Genomic DNA, 22941 nt, shown 5'->3' with positions numbered 1-22941 from the left:
CAGTGATCCGAATATGCCTTGGCTCATAATCCCCATTGTTGACAGAGCAAGAGCTGACAGCTTGAATGCCGGAAAAAAGCAAGAAATGAAATAAAACAGATGTCAAGAAAAAAATCCCCCTACTTGTTTGGGCATAACTAGTATTCTAAGGAATCAACTGCCAAAGGGAATATATTTCTATTTCCTACTGACTCCTGAGGGGTTTGGGATAATGTAGTTTGATAGTTTCCCCTCCCCAAAGAAAACCATCCCATATATTAGTCCAAACTGTCCAAACACTCAAGACAAATAACATAATCATTGTCTATAATATCCTCATTCTAATAAGATGTAATTCTTTCTTAATGACATTGCTTATAACATTTGGAGAACAATATCCTTCCAGGAAGTCATCATAATGAGAGAAAAATTTGGTTGCTGCTCCAGTTCCTAGCACATACAAGCCCAGTGATGACAGAAATGCCCTCCTAAAGGATGTTTCAATTTTTTCATTAAAAAAGACTCCTTAGCAACACAAATAAGATTCTAATTGTACTTTATCCTCACCAAGCTCAATGAGAAGGTGCTCTGAAAGAAGCTGTTATTTTGTGAATTCTGATATAGGATTACCAAAGATACTGGAGATGAGAAGCTATATTTGGGACTTAGAAATAAGCATAATAGAATCAAATTTATAAAAACCAACTGTGAATTAGAAATTATAATAAATGGTTATTCAAGCCAATAAATTGCCACTATTGAACTTTCATCTGCATTAAACCTGTGCTTTCCCCCAGAGCAATAATCGCAGAAGGTTCTTTGATGTCGTCACTCCCAGCCCAGCACTGATAGGCTATGCTCTGTCATGGGCAAGCTCTGACTGAAGCATCTGCAAAACCTAAGTACTTTATCACTGCCTTGAATTTCTTCATAGTTTTTTGAAGAGGAAACCCCAAATTTTCAATTTCTTTGCTCTTGTCTTCATAAATTATATGTCTTGTCCATCTCTCAGTCTATTTCTGAAGCAAATGGGAAATCAAATTATAAAACAGCCATCTAGTTCATTTTATAAGCTTCAAACTTTCCAACTGTGTTTGGAGCTGTTCAGATTTAGGTTTGATGAGTTTCTTGAAAGTTAACCCAACAGCAGTAGCATGCATATAAGGCCTTGTGAATTTCTCTCCAGAGGCATATTGTGTGAAGGCCAGCTGATCACTTTATAAATATGAAACATCTATTGAATGACAACATTTTAACAAGTAGATATGTACATACTAATTTAGTATATTTCAATACAACTATTTTTTCTTACTTTCTTTTCATATTGTGGGATAATGTTGGCACATGTGCAACTTAGAAAACACAAGAGCCATAGAGATGACATAAAAAAGAAATTATCTCATCCATTCAATACTCAGTAAATGTCTGTTTTTCTTTTATCATACATACAATTTGGAGTATGAAAATATAAAAAATTTGGAAATACACAATTCAAAATTTATTTTAAAATAATAAGCATCTTCCAGGGTAAACAGTTGGGGAGGGTGATGAGAAAGCAAGACTTCCAGAAAGAACATAAACATCTGCTAAATGTCCAACAGACAGTGAGAAAGGACAATATAGGCTTAATGTAAACAACATGATACAGGTTTTAGATGCATAAAAATCAAAATCACCTACTGCTGCATTTATAGACTTCTTACTCTGGTGGCTTAGATTAGGCAGGCAGTATGCTAACTACCATAAAATTACAATTTAAACAAATGCATATAGATTAACAGAAGGGTTCAATATCACACAGACAAAATTTGTTACAATGATGCAGTTACTATTTTATATGAAGGCCTGAAGATGAGAAATAAATGTTGACTTGTCTGAGAAACACACACACATACACACACCATACATATACACATAAATCATATACATATATATCATGCATACATATAGATATATACTATACACATATGTAATACACACACATTTATGTATGCTCTAACGTACACATGCAGGCACAAAGACACACATTCACACATATTATATACACTCATAGACACACAACACACACATATTGCATACACATATACATACAAATACATCATACATACACATTCAAACACATTCATATACACACATACATATTCATAATTTAAGTCATTATCTTAAATTATACTCCAGAAGAAATTTTGAATAGATGAAATACTGTTTAGTAAAATAAATGCCTGAAATCACTAAATAAACTTGCCTGTAAATTTTATCTGTAAACACAGTAGAGTCCTTACAGGTCAAAAGAAAGAGAAAATGTAAAATCTAAGGAATGTAGCATATTAAAAAAATGTGAATAATATACTAAAAAACAAAAATGAAAACATAAATATTTGCAATTTACATGCAAAAAAGTAAACACACATATGGAGAGAAAGAGAGAGAGAGAGAGAGAATGAAGTCAGCATTTCAAAAATAGAAATTGCATAGGGCTAGTTGACATATCCTATAAGCTAAAGTAACATAGTGAGATGCTATTTCAAGTCATTGTAGTAGATGGTGCAGTGTGATTTAATGTGGAAACTAAAAGGCACAGTTCTCTTAACTGTTTAGTTAGCTGTTGGCAACTGACAGTTTTCATCTGACCCTGTCTTTAGAAACTGACACTTGCTGAGAACAGCCATCTTGCACAGGGTCACACTCCTACCCTGGAACAGGCTGTACCTGATGATTGGCCCTTTGCAGATGTAAAGCTCTGATACCCTGCAAAATGGTGGGGTCAATATCAAGGGCTGTTCCACCTCTGACATTCCAGGGAAGTGCCTCTGCAATGCTTCAAGCCAGTTGGCCCTGTCCTGAGCTCTGCCACTCAGAGCCCTCATCACTTATGCTGCTTTTCCCACTGTGCTTTTTAAAGCATCCAGAGAATGTGTCTCAGAATTTTTTTCCTAGAAATCCTGACCTATCCCAGTGGATCTGAGTGGTGAAAGACCCGGATTCCAATAAAGGCTCCAGAACAGTGGTTCTCAACCTTCCCAATGCCCCAATGCCATGGCCCTTTCAGGCACTTCCTCACGCTGCATTGACCCCCCCTCCCCCCAGCACTCATTCCAACCTTTGACTAGCTATGGCTACTGTGATGCATAACATAAAATACATAATACACACAAATATATAGTATAGTTTGAATACATGATGTAATATGAATAAAACTAAGGAAAGAAACAAATTGCAACACAAAAGAAAATAAGCCTTGAACAACCATTAAATGTCAACTATCCAATTAATTACATAACCACCCCCAGTTCAAGCAGACACTTAGCTGTAGCTAATAGAATGGCTACTTGGCTTTCATGGCCAAACTATAAAAGCTCATGGTTTTTGCTATGAAAGACCCAAATAGATGCCTTTCAGATTGGGATTTCTAGGTATACCAATCACTCTTTTCTCAAGTAAACTAATGTATTTTATTCTGTCATAAGAACTTCTTCTCACAACAGATAGAAGACAGGCAGACAGAATAATGGTAGCAGAAGTGCAGGAAATGAAACCCTGGCATTCTAGATCTATCCACTTCTAGCCTTAGGATCTGTAAAGACCCCAGTGTCTAGGAACTGCAATAAAATGACAGTGGCTAATGGAGTGATAATATTGATATGGTTCAACTTTAATTTTTAATTTTTCTAAATTTTCCTATATTGACACATATTCTCTTATTTCCATTACACCTAAACACACATGTGTTGCTATTATTCTCAAAATAATGATTTGAATCTATAAAAGTTAAAAATGAAATATGGCAACATATTTATAATTTTCTTTATAACGGAATGTGTTTGACATCCTAGCTGACATATGCTTACTCAGCAATGTTCAAATTTTTTCTAGTCACAATAGTCAGGAAATGGAATCAAATTAAATTTCCTTAAATTGATGAGCAAACAATGAAATTATGATACATGTGCACAATGGAATATTATTCAGGTGTGAAGAAAAATGAAATAATGAAATTTACAAGTAAATACATAGACCTAGAAAAGATTATATTAAATGGCACTAAAGTTGTTTAGTAAAGCCTCAGGCCTCATATTATTTTAGACTTACCTAAGCTTATATACAATACCTGTAAGTGTATGTATACACTTCTCCCCACCTCCACACACTTGCGCTAGACCCACAAACTAACAAAACTCCAGCAGTAGGCATGAGGAACCTCATTTCAAATGATTGGTCAGAATATTCCAAAAAATTTTTTGCAAGCAATACAGATTACGGCTGTAGCCCTTGGTTGCCTTTCAGGGATTGAGGGTGGTTCCCTGTTGCTAAAGCAATTAGGATACAGGACTCTAATGACTCAAGATGGATCTGACCTGAAAGCCTCTTTCCTACTGTCTAGCTTCCCCAATTCTAGAAAATACTGTGCATAACTTCCCAAGGATAGAAGCAATTAATAGTTCTACCCACTCTAACACCCATGAGCAATAACAATTACCGACATGGCAAGATGTATATAAATGTACAAGTGGCATTCATGTGTTGGTGGAACTTAAGGACTTAAAATCTCCTCAACAGGAGGCAAATCATGCCTGGTACTGGAAACCTAGACAGCTTTCTGGGGCTAGGGAGGCCATGGCCTTAGAAACGAATTTACTACTGCCACTTTGCCAGAGTGGTATAATTTCTAACTTCATTTTAAATCATATCCTTATGATCACGGATAAGTGTAAGCAAATGGAGACCTTCACAGAAAACCACAGTTGCATACAACACAGAGATCAACAGTGGGAACCCCACCCCAAAGAGACACATTTATGTCACAGCTCCTATGTCTATGACTCAAGATGGGAATATCGTGGAAGGGTGTAAAGAAAGATTGCAAGAGCCTAGACACCAGGAAGTCTGCAGTGAAACCATCTCTTCCAGAGATCCAAAGATAGCTACATAAACAAGACTGGAAAATGGCAAAATCAATGGACATGTTAGCATGGAAAGGGTAAATTTTCACAGGGTACCACCTTTAATAAAGAACTACAAGGACCTACTGGGAGAAGGACAATTCACCTCTCCCAGGGGTGAGCCCCCATAATAGTTGTCCATTGTAGAGTGGTAAGCCCTAAAAACATATGCACAAAGACAAAAAAAATGAGTTCAGTAGATGCATATACATACCAGTGCTCACACATGCACACATATGTGTACACAAGGTGTGCATGAGCATGCGTGTGCATGTGCACACACACACACACAGAGACAGACACACACACACACACACACAGAGAGAGAGAGAGAGAGAGAGAGAGAGAGAGAGAGCGCAATGATAATTAAAGAAAAAGAGGCTCTCAACCTGAGAGGGGAGTTATTGGGAGTGGTTTGAGGGAGGGTAGGTGGAAGAGGCTGGAGGAAAGAAATGGTTGGTGACAAAGAGATGCAATTCTATTTTAATTAAAATGTCTTATGATGAAATTCACAATTTTGGAAAGTTAGGAAAAATTTTTAGAATCCGATCTTGAGAAAAGAAATACATTGATGAGCATAGTCTTATTAAATCAGTAAGAGGCTGAAAAGGACAGTGAAATTTTATGCCAACAATGGTAAGATGCAAAATGTTATAAAATAGTAATGGATCAAGAACATCCACTGAAATTTTGACAAAAGTAATAAAGAATAAAAAATAAAAAATAACATTGTTTTAACTTTTTTATAAATAACCACCTATTTCAAAATTTTCAAGTATTTCTAGATAACACCTACAGAAAATAACGTAAGTACTGGAAAAAAGAAACACTACACAATATGTATATTTATATAAACATGTGGAAATATTTGTTCCTAAATGTTCTTAGTAAATAGTTTAAACTTAATATATAACAAGATACATGTGGATGTGGATGGGTATGATGTGTGATCTCTGTTTTATACATTACAAAACTGGTGAGGGCCCAATCAGAAAGAAATAACAGACAGACAGAAAGATTAGAGTAAAAGTCTGGATAGTAGCAATGGCTTTCTCCAGTGGCCAGGTTGTGGTTGCTTTTACAATATTTATACTTATGAGCTTTGAGCTCCTCAATTTTTTATCTTAGGCATATAACCTTTAACAAAAAAGTCATAAATAAAAATATTTAAAGGACAAATAGCTACTTTAAAAATCCACGCATTTCATGGAACCTTTCATTAAGTATTATTAAACTAAGGAAGGCGTTCTGTGGCCATCAACTCACCAGGCTATTAATCAAAACATCTGGGTTTTAAGCTTGTTCTGACAGCATCTCACCTGTTTACTGAGTGTTTGATAATAGGAGATTTACTTAATTCCTCCAAGCTTCAATTTTACAACTCTAAAAAGATTCTAATGAGTATTTCACAGTATTGTTGCAGGGATTAAATAACTTCAAAAGGGGAAGATCCAGGCAACATCCCTTACACTCTGTAGGTGTTCCCTCCACGTTTGTTGAAGTTCAAACAGCTACGTGTTTCCACCTTTGGAAATCACATTTTTACAGCCTCAGTTCTCAGTTCTGGATCGCAGTTTCCTACTCAGATAAAATAATGTCTTAAAAATATCTGTACCTCTGGGCAGCAACACACTGAACCCCATCCTGCCTTTGAAATCTTCTTTATATTTTCATTCATTCTTCACTTAATTTTAGCTGTTTCATTGTTATTGTTTGTTTGCTTGACTCAACTCAGAAAATAAGTATTCAGATAAATTGATCCCCCCAAGACCTGTGTTTGCCTTGGTTTATATATCTGTTAACAGCTTTGATTATTACACATTTGATATGCTATCATGGAGTAGGATGAATTAATATAATCATTTTTGCTCAAAAACGAGGACTACAAAAATAAAAAATTAATAAGGAGGGACATCTGTATTCACCCCTGCAGAATGATGGACATTTTAAACATGGCAGTTGCAAAGGGCTGCAAACCAGAAATTAGTCCCGCTCCTGTGGAGTTCTGAGGATGTTCAGGGCGGCAGATCACATTTAGAACCCTCCTTTGCCATCTATTAAAAAGTGGGCATGGCAGAGCTGGCCATGGGGGAGGCTTTTTGATTCTCAATTCCTCTGAACATTGTCAGTGTTTAATCAATAGCTAGTCCAGGCATCATTAAACATGTGCTCTCAGCTCAAGGTTCTCTGGATGGGGTTGGTTGAGGGAATTGCTCAGTCTCACTGTAGAGTGCAAAAAGGTGCCTACATCAGGTTAGTCTGCTCAAGAAAGACAAGGTTTTAAAACCACAGTGCATTAAATGAGACCTGTTTTAATGGGTCATGTGGAATATCAATTATTCTTGATCTCATAATTCTTGCTTCTGTTGCAGGGTGTATCCTAAAGAATTTGAGTCTGCATGTAATAATTTATGCTTGCTACAAGAAGAAGAGTTAGCAAATATGTCAGTCATGCAGTACAGAAAGTCTGCTCTTCCACATCTGAAGTTTTGTAGCTCAATGATTACATACAAATTTAAACTCTTTGTACCTTGGGCTTAATCAAGGGTGTAATGGAGGCAGGACAGTCTGTCTCAACATTTGGAGTGCAGGTAAGAAGCCAGCTACAGATTCTTTCCATCTGCATTTTAATTAATTGTTCTCTACCTGTGTCATACAGTGCTTAGCAAGCCAAGTTTGCAAACCAAGAAATGAAAAGGAATGTCTTTTACTACAGGGTCTCATGGAATGAGAAATGAAGATTATTAAATCATTTTCTTTTGTAAATAAGATCAGGTTGAAATTACATTGTTTCCTGACTTTACTTTTAAAATGCACGTAAGGGAAATCAAAGCCTTCTCCATAGAGAGAAAAAAGGGGGCTAATTAATCAGGCTTAGTACAAAAATGAATTTGCATTATTTTTACTGAGTCCAGGAAAAATGTTAAAATCTTACACACTCCCAATATATAATATAGAAAATCTTGGAGGCAGAAGTCATTCAAATCATTCCCCCTTCAGTTATTAAAAAATTTAATCATGTACTGAATTAACTTCTGAAAGAAATGAATATGGACCCCAGGATACTAAAGAGCAAAGCCAGGAATCACAACTGTGCTATTGGGCTATACTCTATGAATTTCATTTTGCACAGACTAGCTCAATAAAAATTTCTGGTAAAGCAGGAACCATATTAATGAAAGCTTCAAGTTTCATAATACCAAGCAAGGATAAATCCTGAAATGCCCTTGTGTTCTTTTATAAATCATGCAAGTATTATTAAATGAAAGAGCAAATGACTTGGTGTAAACCCCCATGTACTTAAGAGTGTTTATCCAAAAGATTATGTAGACTCAGGTAAAGTTAACCTTGATACTTTGTGAAAACATCAGCTATAATATTTTACAACCTGTGCTGGCTTAGTAAAATAGCCACTGTAGTTTCTTCTCTAAGATCCATGACTTCAGATATCCCTGGGTAGCTGGATAGTTTTCCAATATTAGGCAAGATTTATCTCTTGATGGGTGGGTGTCTTAGGATTTCTATTGCCGTGAAAAGACTTCATGATCATGGAAACTCTTATAAAGCAATAAATTTAAGTGGGTGGCTTACAGTTTAGAGGTTCAGTCCATTATCGTCATAGTGGGGCATGGCAGTGTACACGCAGCCATGATGTAGACATTAGAGAGTTCTATATCTTGCACAGACAACAGGAAGTGAATTGAACTACTACTGGGTATGATTTGAGTAAATATGAGAACTCAAAGCCCACCTCCACAGTGACCCACTTTCTCCAATAAGACCATACAAAACAAAAAGAAAAACAAAACTCATAGCTCCTAATAGTGCCATTCTCTGTGATCTTTTGGGGGCCAATTACTTTCAAACAGTGGGTCTTATTCCACCTAGAGAGCTGTTAGTTACTGCCAACACGTGGGTGCCCCTGCTTCACCCTTAGGGGTAGTGTGCTATGCTAGTCATTGTTGTGCTTCACAGGCATTACAGTTGGGTTGGATTGTTGGTTGCTTCCCTCCTCTGAAAGCTTGCATGGTGCCATCTGGTACCATGAAAGTTAGTCCTCATGTAGGAGGTTTCCAGATCAGTACCAGTTCAGGGGACCCTGGGCCCTATGTCTAAAGTGCATGTGTCTTCAGCTGTAGGGACTTCCCTTACACTTCTGTGGCAATAGCAATAGCCTGTAATGTTTTGGGAGTCTCTTGGACAAGCCTGGCCAACAACTCAAAAGAGGGCTTTATGCCTGGTGTTTTTAGATAGGCAATATCCCACATAAGCAGAATTGACTCAGTTAATTGTGCAACTAGAAGGCTAACATACTACACCAAAATAGAATCTATGGGGGTATCTATGTCGTGAGTCAAGTTTTATTCTATAGCGGAAACATAGGATCTTGTTAAACTACAAAGCTAAATATGAAATAAGTTTCTAGATCAACATGGTATAAAACCAAGAAGAGAGAATTTTTATCACAAGTACATGGCAGATAAATTCACTTGTCATCTATGCCACATATTCATCGCAAAATGTATAAATCATAGCTCAACCTTCTCTAAGGCGCTTATCATGAGTGGTAATTTGTGAAGCTGCAAATCCAAATCCTGTTCTGAAGCTCTCCCATTAACCTCTAATACACAGTCTTCTCCAAATGGAGATGATAGTATCACCTTTTAAGATTACTATGAAGAGTAGAGATAATATTTTTAAACTATAATAATTGTTACTGCTGGCAGACATAACCAAAATTGCATGCCAAACACAATTTTCAGGATTCCAGAGTGTTTAATCCCTGTATTTGTTTAAACGTCTGGGCACTGGGTTATGGGACTACATTTGCTCAACTCCCCATGATCTTTCAACTCAGAGGGCTGTGCCCCAAAGAAAGCTATTTTCCCTAGGTAATTGCACAATCCTAGTATTCCTCATGAGCAGGCCTAAAAGAGCAAGACATATATGGTCCTCAATGTTGGATCACCAGTGTCTCTGTCTTTATGATTACTAAAGGTCCCTGCTAGGATTTTCAGAGTCTGAATTCATAGTGTTTCTTGTCTTCTTCTTTGTCCATGGCTCAAATTTTAACCCTAACTTGGCTCTTCACTGGTTTGCTCTTCCAACTCTGACCTTTAGAGCTGTGTACTGGCATATAGCTGGTTTCATAACATACTACTAATTTTGCTGTGTATATACATGTAATATCCAAAGATATCTTTGCCCCCCTGTAATGGTTTCTCCATTTGGCAATGACAGTATCACCCAATATTTCAGAGTACCCATATGCAAATGATCCATTTTATTGGTAGATGTACAGCTTTGGTATATTTGTGGTTTCAAATGCTTCTATGATGTCACTTGACTTTTGACAAAAGGCTGGATGGTAAGGAAAAGCTTGAATTTAATTGCTTTTTAAATCGCATTTATATTTATAGCAACTTGTTAGAGGACTTGAGGTATGATATAGAGCAAATAAAAAAAATCTATGTTATAATTACTAGAAATAAGGTTTAAGCAAAGAGAAAAAAATACAAAAATAGCCATTCCAGAAAATAACTGAATTAAGATTCTAAATTAAGAATATAGGTTAAGTGGAATCACATTAATTAAAACTTCAATATTTCTCTTGCTTTCCTTGGAGCCAAAACCAAGCACCATTAACTCCTTAAATCTAATTAAGAGAAGATCGTAAGACAGAGAAAACGTCCATCTCCAAACAAAGCAAAGCCTGTTGCAGGAATATTTATATGTTGAGCATTGATTTTATACCAAACAAAAAACAAAACAATTTGCTTCAGTCACCATTGCAGAAATGAAAAGCAACATGAGATTAATGTGAGACTCAGGCAAGATGGAAACCTTTATTTCCCTCTGTTAGAGATTCTGGGTTAAAGTTTTTAGAGATTTTTAATTTTCATTCTGATCTACTGTATGTCTCTACACATGCATGTACATGTTTAGGGCAATGCCTGCAAGAGGCCAGAGGAGGGCATCAGACACCTCTAAATGGCGTTAGAGATGGCTGTGAGCCACTTGACATGGGTGCTGGAAACTAAACTGTAGTAGTCTACAAGTTCAGCAAGTGCTCTTAAACACTGACCCATTGCTCCAGCTACCCTATGTTACTTTCATCTTAGCGATGTGTGCTCATGTAAAATGCTATTTCACAGATCTTATGTATCTGAAATTATGGCTATACCTCAGTTCTTCTTTACAAAATTATGGCCAGATACTTTCCTTATCACACACTAACAGTCCTGGCTTGTAAGATTATACATACATACATGCATACATATATATTTTCATCTGCATCTACAGGCAGATACAGATATAGATAGATACAGATACATATATTGCTACATAGATATATGTCACGAGCACCAGGGCAACCCAGACATACAACACCAAGTTAACAATCCCATTCTTAACCAATACACAGGAAAGTGATAATGCAAGGCCTATCTTTCCTCCGTTCAAACATTAAACTCCCTCCTCTATGTCCATGTTTCCATGGCTGGTACCCTCATCAGGATGTAACCCAAATGTAACCCAACATGCCATGCTTCTCTATTTGGAGCTATAGCTGAGTTATGCGTTTCATGTCCTGGATCATCTGTTTTGAACAAGCAAAAGCCTCAAACTTATGAGGCAGTTGGTCCATTTTCTAAGAAATACGAGAGTATGTTTCAGGAACCTACTCATAGAAGATGATTCAGAACTAATATAAAAAAGCAATGGAGGTCAAAAGAGGAGGGTGGAGAATGAGAAGAGAAAGTAATTGAGGAGCAAGCAACATGGTAAAGGGCGTGTGGATGCGGCACTGAGGGAACTGCAAACCTCCTGTGTGCCTCTGCAGAACCGAGTAGAGAGGTCAGGTCAGACAGTTGTCCTCAAAGTCAAAACCTGGAGCACTGAGCCACACCAGGCTGTAGAGGTCTTTTCTAACAACTACAGATGTTTTTGTTTTGTTTTGTTTTAACAATTTTAAAAATTATATTGTCAAAGTATTACTATGAGATTTAGAAAGCTATCCCAATGAGCAAATATCTTGGTTTGTAAGCCTGAGATGCTGGCTTCAATTCTCAGCACTGTGTAAAATGCCAAGTGCTACATTTGTATCTGTAATCCTGTTTCTGGACAGGGATGGGGGGGTCGGTGGAGATGGATAACAGTTAGATCCTGAGGGCTCATTGTGAAGCTTAAAAACACCAAAGTCCATATTCAATGAGAAACCCATTCATAAGATAACATTGAGAGAAGTTGAAGAAAACTCTTGATGTGGACTTCTGGCCTCCAGACATATCCAAATAGAAAAGAAGACACACAAACATACATGGGCATATAACATATAATACATGCACACACCACATTGAAAAAACAAAACAAACAAACAAACAAAAAAAAAACTATGACAGTAAAGATACCAGATTACAAAGGGAATATATGTGGGTAAGACCAGTTAAGACTCACTTGTACAACCATCTATGTGAGTCTAAGCCAAATGGGACCCCATGGATGAGACCATAAGTGTACATAAGCCCTCATCCCTAACTGAGAAGCTGTATATAATTGACAGTCACTCACAAAGAAATAATTGATTTTATTTACTGGAGTAACACTGGGTACAAACCACACTTAAGGGCAGACCCATGACCAGAAGAAACAAACACAAAATGAACTCAGTGGTATTTTTGGAGCATTTTAATTTTATTTTGGTCAAAATGTTTTATCCGGGCATACATACAAATCTTTTGCTTATGTATTATGGACTCTGATTTTGTTTTTATTTATTTTTGTTTGTTTTTGTTTTGTTTTTTATGTATGGGTAAATGTGTGAGTCTGGGCATCTGTATGTGTTTCCTGTGCTTTTTCTTTAGCTCTTCTATTTATTTATTTGTTTGTTTGTTTATTTTCCTTTTTGCTTGTTTTGTCCTATTCTGGTTTGTTTATTTTCATTTTATTTTATTTTTGAGAGATCAATTTGAACTCTAATGAGAAAGGGTGTAGTCTTGTATGGATGGGAAGGTAGGGAGAATCTGGGAGAAGTTGAAGGACAGAAAACCACAAACACAATATATGGCATGGAAAAATCTATTAAAGAGAAAGAGGCAATTGTAATAATCCTTTTATCAGAGCTTATACAGACATTATTGAAAGCATTCATAGAATAGATATTCTTTGGATAGGACTATGGAAGACCACTGCTATGAGGGAGGACAGGGGTATGTACCCAAGAGATGGAAGGTGTGGAAGATGGTTTGGGGGACCCTGAAAGGGGGTGGCCTGAGGCAGTGTGCCTTCTAAGAAGGAGGAAAGCTTTAGAGGCACCAATTTTGCAGTGTAGAACGACATCCACTGGATGGGGCTCAGGCATTAGCTCCACATGTAGCTCAAAATGAACAAAGAACTGCCTGAACTAAAGATGTTGCCCTGGGTATCACAGCCTTCTAGCTAATTGTAGAATGTAAAGTTTCATAAGTGAAAAATACCATACAGGATGGTGAACAAAGGAGTCCAAGGCAGCATTCTGAAGATGATCAGGAGATTTGGGGAGGGGGGTGATAGAGGTCATAGAATCCAACAATGGTGTTTTTTGAACTATCACAGAGATAGAAGAGAACCAAAAGAAAGCTATGAAACTTGAGAAGAGCACGTGGACAAGTAAGGAGAGGCCAGAACTCCTGACACACAACCTAAGGAGAGAACACTCCCTGATCTGATACTGGGTAACTTCTTAAAATCCTTGGCAAAAGCTACTGGTATGGAGGAATTCTGATTTTATGTGGAGGTAAAGAAGGTGGGTATAATTGAGAGAGTTTAAAAAGGACAAAAACTGCTTTGAGATTTCATCTTACACCTGTCAGAATGGCAATGATCTATAAAACTAGTGACAGCTCATGCTGCTGAGAATGTGGAGTAAGGGAACACCCCTCCTCCTCTATTGCTGTTGGGAGTACGAACTTGTTTAGCCACTTTGGAATCAGTGGGGCAGTTCCTCGGAAAGATGGGAGTTGATCTAGCTCAAGACCCATCTATACCACTCTTGAGAATATACCTAAAGGGATCTTCATCTATCAGAGACACTTGCCCATCCATGTTCTCTGTTGCTCTACTCATAATAGTTAGAAATTAGAAACAATCCAGATGTCCCTCAAAAAATGAATGAGGATGAAAGAAAATGTGGTACCTTTACACAATGGAATATTACTAAGCTCTTAAAAAATGAAATCTTTAAATTCCCAAGTAAATGGATGGAACAAGGAAAAAAATCATCCCGAGTGAGGTACCCAAGACCCAGAAAGAAAAATATGGCATTATTTTCTTAAATGTGGATATTAGCTGTGAAGCCAAAAGCTATAATCCATAGAACCATCAAGATTGAGTGTGGACTTGAGGAGCAGAAGATAAATTTTGTTAGGAAAGAGAAATGGAAGAGATATGGAATGATATGGTGGTTGGAATTGAAGGATCAAGTGGGGAATGGGAAGAGGAGGGATGAGAAAGCTAAATTGAAGGGTCATTTGAGGGGTAGTATGGAAACCTAATACATCAGAAGCTTCTGGGTGTGTGTGTGTGTGTGTGTGTGTGTGTGTGTGTGTGTGTGTGTGTGTTTATGAAAGCAATATAAAAGAAATCACCAAATTATGGGGGAAACAGATCCCCAACTAAACATCTCTTGTCACCAAATGAAGCTTCCAGTACTGGAATTGGGTTACATCTAATTGAGTTGCTGGCCAAAATGTCCTATGGGAACACCCAAACAACCCAGGCTGTTGCCAAGACTATAGGTTTCCCTCCATAAACTCACAGCAGGTTCCATTGCTGAGGACAGCATCTACAACTCATTAAATGTGAAGAATTTGAGCTGGTACCTATATAAAACATTTACCCTTATGTTCTAGCATCTCTGATACAGAAATTATTTTCCATGATATCAAAAGATAAACATAAGCACCAAGCAAGCCATATACCCTTTGATCTACAATGGTGTCTTGCCTGCAAAATATGCTAGAGCAATGGTATCACAAAGCTTGTGTGGAAGTAAACAAGCAATATCTTATATAAACAAAGGCCCACTCCATGAGATACAATGGAGTGGAATCCATATATGATAAAGTTTAGGTGACCAAGAATCTGATAGCTGAGGAACCTAGGATAAAACCAAATATTACTGTTAAAGCAAAACAAAACAAAACAAAAAACCCTCAATGATAAAATGATTCCTATTGACATTCTGTGCTCAGTCTTCAGAGAGCTTCCTCTTACAGCATATGGGGGAAAAATACAGGTACAGAGACAATACTCAGAGAGTGAGAACAGAGATGCTGAAATACTCAGACTTAAATGGGAACTCTCTCACCTCAGGGCTCAGTGAACCCACACCACTCCCAGACCCTGACCCTGGGAAGAGGAGGCAAAAAGAGTGCAAGAGCCAGAAGGGATGGAGGATACCAAGGAAACAAGGACTTCTTTTTAAAAACACGATCATATGAAGTCATGGAGTCTCAAGCAGCATGCACAGGTCTGCATCAGGTCCTTTGTGTATATGTCATGGCTTTCAGTTTAGTATTTTCATGGAATCTCTGAGCAGAGGAATGAGTGAGCCTCTGATTCTTGTGTATTCTCTTGGGCTCTTTTCTTTCTTTTGGTTTGTCCTGTTCAATTCTGATGGGTTAGTTTTTATCATATTATAGTATTCTTTTCTGTTTTATTCTATTAGAACCCCATAGAAGCCTGTTTGTATTATAATGAGAGAAAAAAGGAAAAAGGGGATGGATTCAAATGGGAGGATAGATAGGAAGGAAATGAGAGAAGTAGACGGGGGAGAAACTGTAATCAGGATATGTCATGTGAAAGAAAATAAAATCTAACGTCAATAAAAGGAAAATGAATAAGGAGGAGGAAAGGCAGGATGGAGTAAATCAAGAGATGGAGTTTAGTCAGAAACACAGTAGATAGCAAGTTTACCCCTGAGCAAAGAGCCAGGAGCTGGGGTAAATCCCCAGATTTGTCAGTGTTATTCAACTGTGAAGGTTCCTCAGCTAAGAATTTTATTTGTTCTGAAAAAAATAAAAAAAAAAAAAACACTGAATATTTCCTCTGTTCACCACCAATACCATCACACTAGAATTGTGTGTAATGTGTGCAAACTCTGAAAGTGAGCTTCTGTTCCTCTGATGTTAAATTTGAGTTTTTATATTCTGCTACAATCTAGTATCTGCAAGCTCTCATCCATTGTCATGGCTCATCAGAGCACACTTATATCTACAGAGACTGACCACCTATTATTTTACCTATTATTGTACTGGGTTCTATGGCTGTGGCCAACAAAAAGCACCAGCTAATACTCCCTGAGGGCCTCTCACTGTCGCACACCCACTCAGGATTTTATCTGCACCATCACTTTTTCTCCAGGGCTCCAGGCTGACAAACTGAGTTATTTATACTCAAGTAACTAGATCAGATCTATGTTTGTATGTATGTATGTATGTATTTGTAGTAAAGTTAATGTTCTTAGTATGAAAAGAGGGAACAGATACATTCACAATTATATACTCTTCCCGGATTACCCCCAATCCCAAGTGCCATAATACATAGTCATAAATTAGAAATGTGAAGTTAACATGTTACATTTTCAGTTATACAATTAAAACTCTCTCATGTTCTGCATTTCTACTCTGAATAAGTACTCTGTCAGGAAATGATGGAGTACACATATAATAGCTAAAAATCATTGGTCTGAGCCATGATTTAGTGGGATATTATTGCATGATGGTTAAGAATTTAACACCTTCTTTTTAAAATTTATCTTATGTGGTAGTTGTTATACAATGAACTATAAAGTCAGCTAGGAAACAAAGGGAAAATTGTTTTCTATATTGGGTTTTAAAATTTGATATTGTATATAACAAATATTTCATAAATAAAATAAGAAAATATCATAAAACATATGTAAAGCAGCTTTTCTTCAGAGACAAAGGAGAAATGACATTTGCCATCTATGCACACAATCATGTGGACATTTTATTATTTGGTATTTATGTCTATGTAAGAAAGTGTGTACATATGCACTTTGTGTGCTTGCATGCATGCATGGGTACCTCTCTCTCTCTCTCTCTCTCTCTCTGTGTGTGTGTGTGTGTGTGTGTTTGTGTGTGTGTAATCTGTATGTTATAACCTTAGACACAGAAACTGGGGATCATCACATTATTATTGAAAGGAATTTTCACCACCCCATGGGCCTTAAAGAACCTTTTCTGTTTGCTTACTTAGCCCCAGAACCCACACTGGGTCTCTTCCACAATCTGTAAGCAGCCATTTGTTGTGGGATAATATATTCTTTTATGAAGGACATGCTCATGTGTAATGTATAATATTGATTTTTCTGAAATTTTTCTGATATTATTATAGATAAAAGGATGGGACAGATTCTGGAAATCAGAGGGACAAAAGAAGTACATTAAGCTGACACAGTTTTTTTATGGTGTGCCCAGAACTGTTACCCCAATATCTCAAAACATTCAGCCCTAACTTCCTGAGTCTGAAGTCTGAGAAAATAATAGAAAAGATTTTCAGTGTCCTCCCAACACTTGAGTGGACAAATGCTGCAGAATTGATGTTAAAACTCAACATTGGATGAAAGCTTGATAAATTCTTAATCTTTATCAAAGGCCATACAATGGGCATGAAGAGGCAGAGGGAGAAGTATTTCTTAAATTCAACTTTCAAGGACTAAAATTAGCACTCACCACACAAAAGTGCTTAATATTGCAAGGGTGATGAATTTGATAATGACGGAGAAATGCCATCAATCTGACAAACTAAACAACTTTTATAACCTGACATAGAACCGTTCAACACATCAGCTGTCATCTGAAATGAATTCTGTTTCTAATTTCTCTTCATAAATAATGCAGCTAATTGAAAGGTAGTTACAATGAAGGCTTTAACCTCCTTAACTGATATGAAAGCAATCTTTCTGCATTTCTTAGCTTCTACTCCTCACTGGAAATGAAGCTAGACATCATCAGAGCAGTGAGAGAAAATAAAAGAGCCCATTGTGTGAAGGCTCTTGTTTAAGTTTTAAATTCAGCATTATCTTAAAACATAGAATTCATGAAACGCTCATGTAAGGATGTTTAAGCTCAGAGATTTACTAAGTAAACCACTTTTTAAGCTTCTTTGCTTAAATGATACTTGCTGCCCAATGTCTACATACTTATAACTGATTAAAACATTACAGTGACATTTATGTATTCCTAACTGAATGAAACAATATGATATCCACAGAAAACTTTACAACAGAGGACTGTGACTCTTCCCTTCCCTTCATTTAATAGGAATAAAGAGACAATGATAAATAAAGATACTTCCTGACTATTCCTAGTAAGTGGCATGAAGGCATGACTTTTTTAAAGACTGGAAGAATTACAAACCTTCTTTTTCTAAGGTTTCTCATTGTGGACATCTGTTATTGCATTCATTTATTTCTGGGGGAAATATTAATAGGCTTATACGATGAAGGTTCAAAAGAAAGAGAGAGATCTGTGGAAGCATTTAAGTTTTCAGTGGCTTAATTAGTCTCTGAAAAGACTGATTTCAGCCAGTACACAAGAGGATGAACATACTTAGAAAAGTTATCTGAGATGATCACCTTTCCAAGGCTGGCATTAAAAATGAAAATTCAAGACAAATTTTAAGTGGTATGTCAACTTGTATCCAAATTTTACAAGTTCCTAAAAATGTGAATTATATAACCAGATACTAAAAGTTTAGGTAGTTTTCAATAGTTTCTGTTCCCTAGCCATTCAAAGACAGTCACTGGAAGTAGATGCTGTCATTCTACATTATTATTATTGTTATTATTATTATTATTTTGGTTTTATTATATCTGCCAATGATAAGACAATAGCCAACTAGAAATTACACAGAGATACTATATAGCAGAGAGCATTGGCAAAGTCCCAACACTTAGAGCTCTAGAAAAAGTTCATATCTTTCCTTAGTAAGCAAATCCTGGGTGAAGTTTTTATATCATTTGTTATTTAGTGTTCACTATTTAAATAATCCTCAAAGGTGAATGTGGTAATGCTCTATGTTGCTCACTGGTATTTGTTTAAAATAAAAGTGGGAAAAATGGATGTAGATGAAAGGAGAAGTAAATGGAGAAGAAAAAAATAAAAAAGGAAGGAAAGAGAGAAAAAGAGAAGGAAGAAAGAAAGGATAAGTGCTAGATATGTAATGTTAGAACTGTGCTCACCATAGCAAAGCAGACACTGAGAGTAGACAGTGTGCTGCCAAGAAGCCAAGGGGAGACTCAGAAAAACTAGTGCTCAACAATGTCAAAGGCCAAAAGGAGAATGTAAACAGATATGACAGGACACAATCACTGCCTTTTGTGTGACCTGTAAGGCCAGCTGCTTGTATACATATATAGGAATATGTATATAAGAACAAGTATTATATATAGAGAGAGAGTTTTGACAGATGGACTTGGGGCTGAGCTATGTTCTACGTTCAGAGGAAAGTTCAGTGTAGAAGGAGAAAAGTGTCAGAGGATAGAAGTATTCAAGCTTTGGGAAAACACATCCCAGAAACACAAAGGGAAGTGACTCATAGGCACTTCCATCTAGGTTGATGATGTATGTTGATTCACATTATCAATAAACATCAGGAAAGTTGTATTTACTAAAATGGGCCATGAATTTGATTTAGCAGTGTCTTTGTAAGCTATGTTTCATTTGTTAGTTTGCATTTATCAGAAATTTAAAGATAATATATCTAAACTGAACATAAGTAGATTTTTCAGAAAACTGCTTTCTTTCTACATGAAGGTCTTTTGACCTCTTTGGCTCTGAAACTTTTCATCTTTGAGAGAGGAAAATGGGCAACATCACTCCTCAAGTTCTTCCTAAGTACACCTCAATGATATGGGAAATTGTTTTTTAAAAGAACATCTAAGTATGCATATATAATCAAATCATTTAATTACCCACTGCTTTTTTATTATTATTAAACTAATCACAAACTTCTCACATTCTATTTTAATGCTTGCACTTTTAAAAGTTCAAGTTCCTTAACTAGTTTTAAATAAAGCACAAGTTATAAAAGGTTGTTCGATATGCACAATCTAACAGGTTTTTCCTCAGCAGATGGCTTATAATGATTTCACAGTTTTGTGAAGTCTGTAAAATTTTAACATGATAGCACTGAAATCATTGTAGGAATGATGTACCCATTTCTTCATTATAAAACCAGGATGCAAAGATATTTGGTGGCTTGCTATTGGTCACCTGTCCACATGTGCTATAGTCCTGAGTCTATATAGAAAAACCTGACACACAAACTCATGTGAGCATGGACGCCTCTGCTCTCTTTAAGCTTGATAAAATTTAGTCTGTTTTTCACTTGTTTCCCACTCATCTTGTTACTTGTACAAGTGTCTAGACCCCACTCCTGTTGGTTTTCCCATGCTGTGTCTAGGTTCTACTCTAACCAAAGTCTTCATTTGCTGTGATGCCCTCATGTATAGTGCTTCTCCTCAGAATAGCCTCTAATCCTACCTTCAGAAAGGTGCAAGATGGGAAATGTGCTGCTTAAGAGCATCAAGAACCTAGTGATTGTGTGTGTATGTGTGTGTGCACGCGCCTGTGTGCATGTGAGTGGGTGTGTGTGTACAAATTTACATGTGCATATGGAAGGATTGCTCACTTGTATGTATGTGCTTGTGAAGGCTAGAGGACAACTTCTGACATTGTCCTCAGAAACTTTTCCATCTTCTTTGAGTTAGGATCTCTCATTGGCCTCAAGTCACCAACTAGACCTGCCCCACTGAGCAGCAGGGATTGACCTATCTCTTCAGTAACTCTGATGTGAATTGCAAACAGGCACTATCAACATGCTGCAGAATTTAAAATGTGTTCTGGAGACATAACTCTTGTTCTCATCTTTGTGAGGTAAGAATTTTAGTGACTGAGCTATCCCCTTGTCCTGGAATCTTATTAAAAAGAAGATCAATGAAGAAGCAACCACTGGACAACTGTGCCTCATACATTTGACAGTAGTATAGGACAAAACAATGTCACCAGTTTCTCCTTCATATATCCTTTTAAAGAAATGTCATCAACAATAGACATGTATTAGGGTATTTAGTGTTATCACAAACACATAAAAGGATTTTAAAGAAATTAAAAACTTCCTCAAACTGCTCACTGAAGATATTTATTGTATTTTGTCAGCAACCCAAAAAAGCCTTTGTGGGAGCCAAGTAGCTGATATGTGAAACTTCCTGTTTCCTTTGCCAGCTGTCATAGACTCCTTTTATACCTGTCTGTGTGTGACCTTGTGATTCTAACAGAGGCTGATGGCAAAATGATACCTTGCAGATTAAGGACCTTTCTGGAAAGAAGCATCTGCAATTCCATGTGTGGTCAGCATACTTTCAAGGGCCTAGAAGCTCTCTTCCAGATTTGTGACTATCAGACAGATGCACACAACAAAGCAAGGGAAGGGACCTAAGTTCAAATACACTGAAGACCTCAAGTCCCAGCATTTCATTGCTGTCTTTTCTGTGATTCTGAGTTTTATGACAAATGTCTACTACAACCTCAGACAGAGTTCTGTTTTCTGTCAGATAAAAATCACCAAAGAAGCTGGGAACAATGATTCCTACCAGTAAGTAACCCAAACTCTTAAGAGACTGAGGCAGGAAGATTGTGAGTTCAAGGCCAGCTTTAGCTATATTTCAAGAATTCAGACTCATCCAAAGCACAGACCTCTGTAGAGATACATGGTTCTTTCTGTACAAATAGTCAAACAGTTGTCCTGAAGGCTGCACCTCTACCTTACACAGAGCACTTACAAAGAGAGTCCTGAATGCTTTCTCAAGGTTGATGTGACCACACTGTCAGAGATTCCTAATAGTCTTTCTGTAACCAAATTTCCCTGTATGTGCATGACAAGATATCAAGACCATTGTCACAGCCAAATAAGTCTGTGTGAAGCTCTGCCCAGCAGGTGCTGGAGAATGCCAACCAGGATTTGGAGTCCTGACCTGAGTGTGGCAACAGAGTTTACATTCCCCATGAGTTTAGTTCACATGTTAGTTGCATAAAATACATTTCATTTGTACACAATGTTGAAATTCTGAGTAGAATGACCTACATACAGAGCAGAAGTTAAGTTACTGTCATAATGGCCTCATGTATATAAAGTGAGATTTGCCTTCTAAGGACTAGAAATAGATACAGTATACCATAATACCCCAATCCAATGAAGATCAACTTTGAAAAAATTGTTACTAACATAATAACCATAATGGTGAAGAGGAGAAGCTAATGACTGCTAAGAGTTTACCCCTAGACAAAAGCTATGCTTGCTGTTTATTTTGCCTTCCAGAGAAACTCAGTATTAATACTTCAATGAATGATTTTACTTTAGATAAAACGTTCAGCAGCTTAGACTTGTCCTTTCCCAACAAATATCTCATTTGCATATATCAGCGCCTGCTGCTCCTGCACAGCTGTGACTTAGGCAGTAGTTTGAGGGGATGTTAGTAGCACATGACCTAGGAATGGAAATGCCATCGACCCTGCAAAGACAAGAGGATGTATCTTGCCCGATGTGCTGTCTGTGATGATCACCATCCTGAACTGAGTTTCTAGCGATTAGGTTCTGCCTTCTATTTGTGTCTTCATTTTACTTTGAAAAAGACCCCCTCTTCCCTCTTGTCCCTCTTCTTTTGTTCGCTCACACTTTCATAGCCTGTTTTCTCACATCAACATTAGATAATGGCTAAAGTATCATTGCCTGCTTGCTGGCCTCCTCTCATACATGCTGGGAACAGGAGAAGGCATGTATGTTCCCACACTCCCTGACAATGGTGATTTATATTCCAAGCTTCACATTATAAAATACTTTGTAAGCTACTAATAACAATTATGTAAGGTTACAATGGATAATAAAACTTATATGAACAAAGAAAGTAATCAAACTGTCCTATGCCAAATGCTATGCTGTTAATACACTAATTACTTTC

The 22941-nt window shown here is 37.0% G+C and overlaps 1 protein-coding gene across 1 annotated transcript in view; it reads right to left on the bottom strand.

The window, feature by feature from the left end:
- Positions 1–22941, bottom strand: part of LOC127223341 (EGF-like and EMI domain-containing protein 1) — a 650856-nt gene that overhangs the window by 162395 nt on the left and 465520 nt on the right. The window lies entirely within an intron of this gene.

The sequence above is a fragment of the Phodopus roborovskii genome, unplaced genomic scaffold, assembly GCF_943737965.1.
Source record: "Phodopus roborovskii unplaced genomic scaffold, PHOROB, whole genome shotgun sequence".
NCBI classification, from domain to species: Eukaryota; Metazoa; Chordata; class Mammalia; order Rodentia; family Cricetidae; genus Phodopus; species Phodopus roborovskii.
Note: the sequence above shows the minus strand (reverse complement) of the source record. Positions and strands in the feature narration are given on the sequence as shown.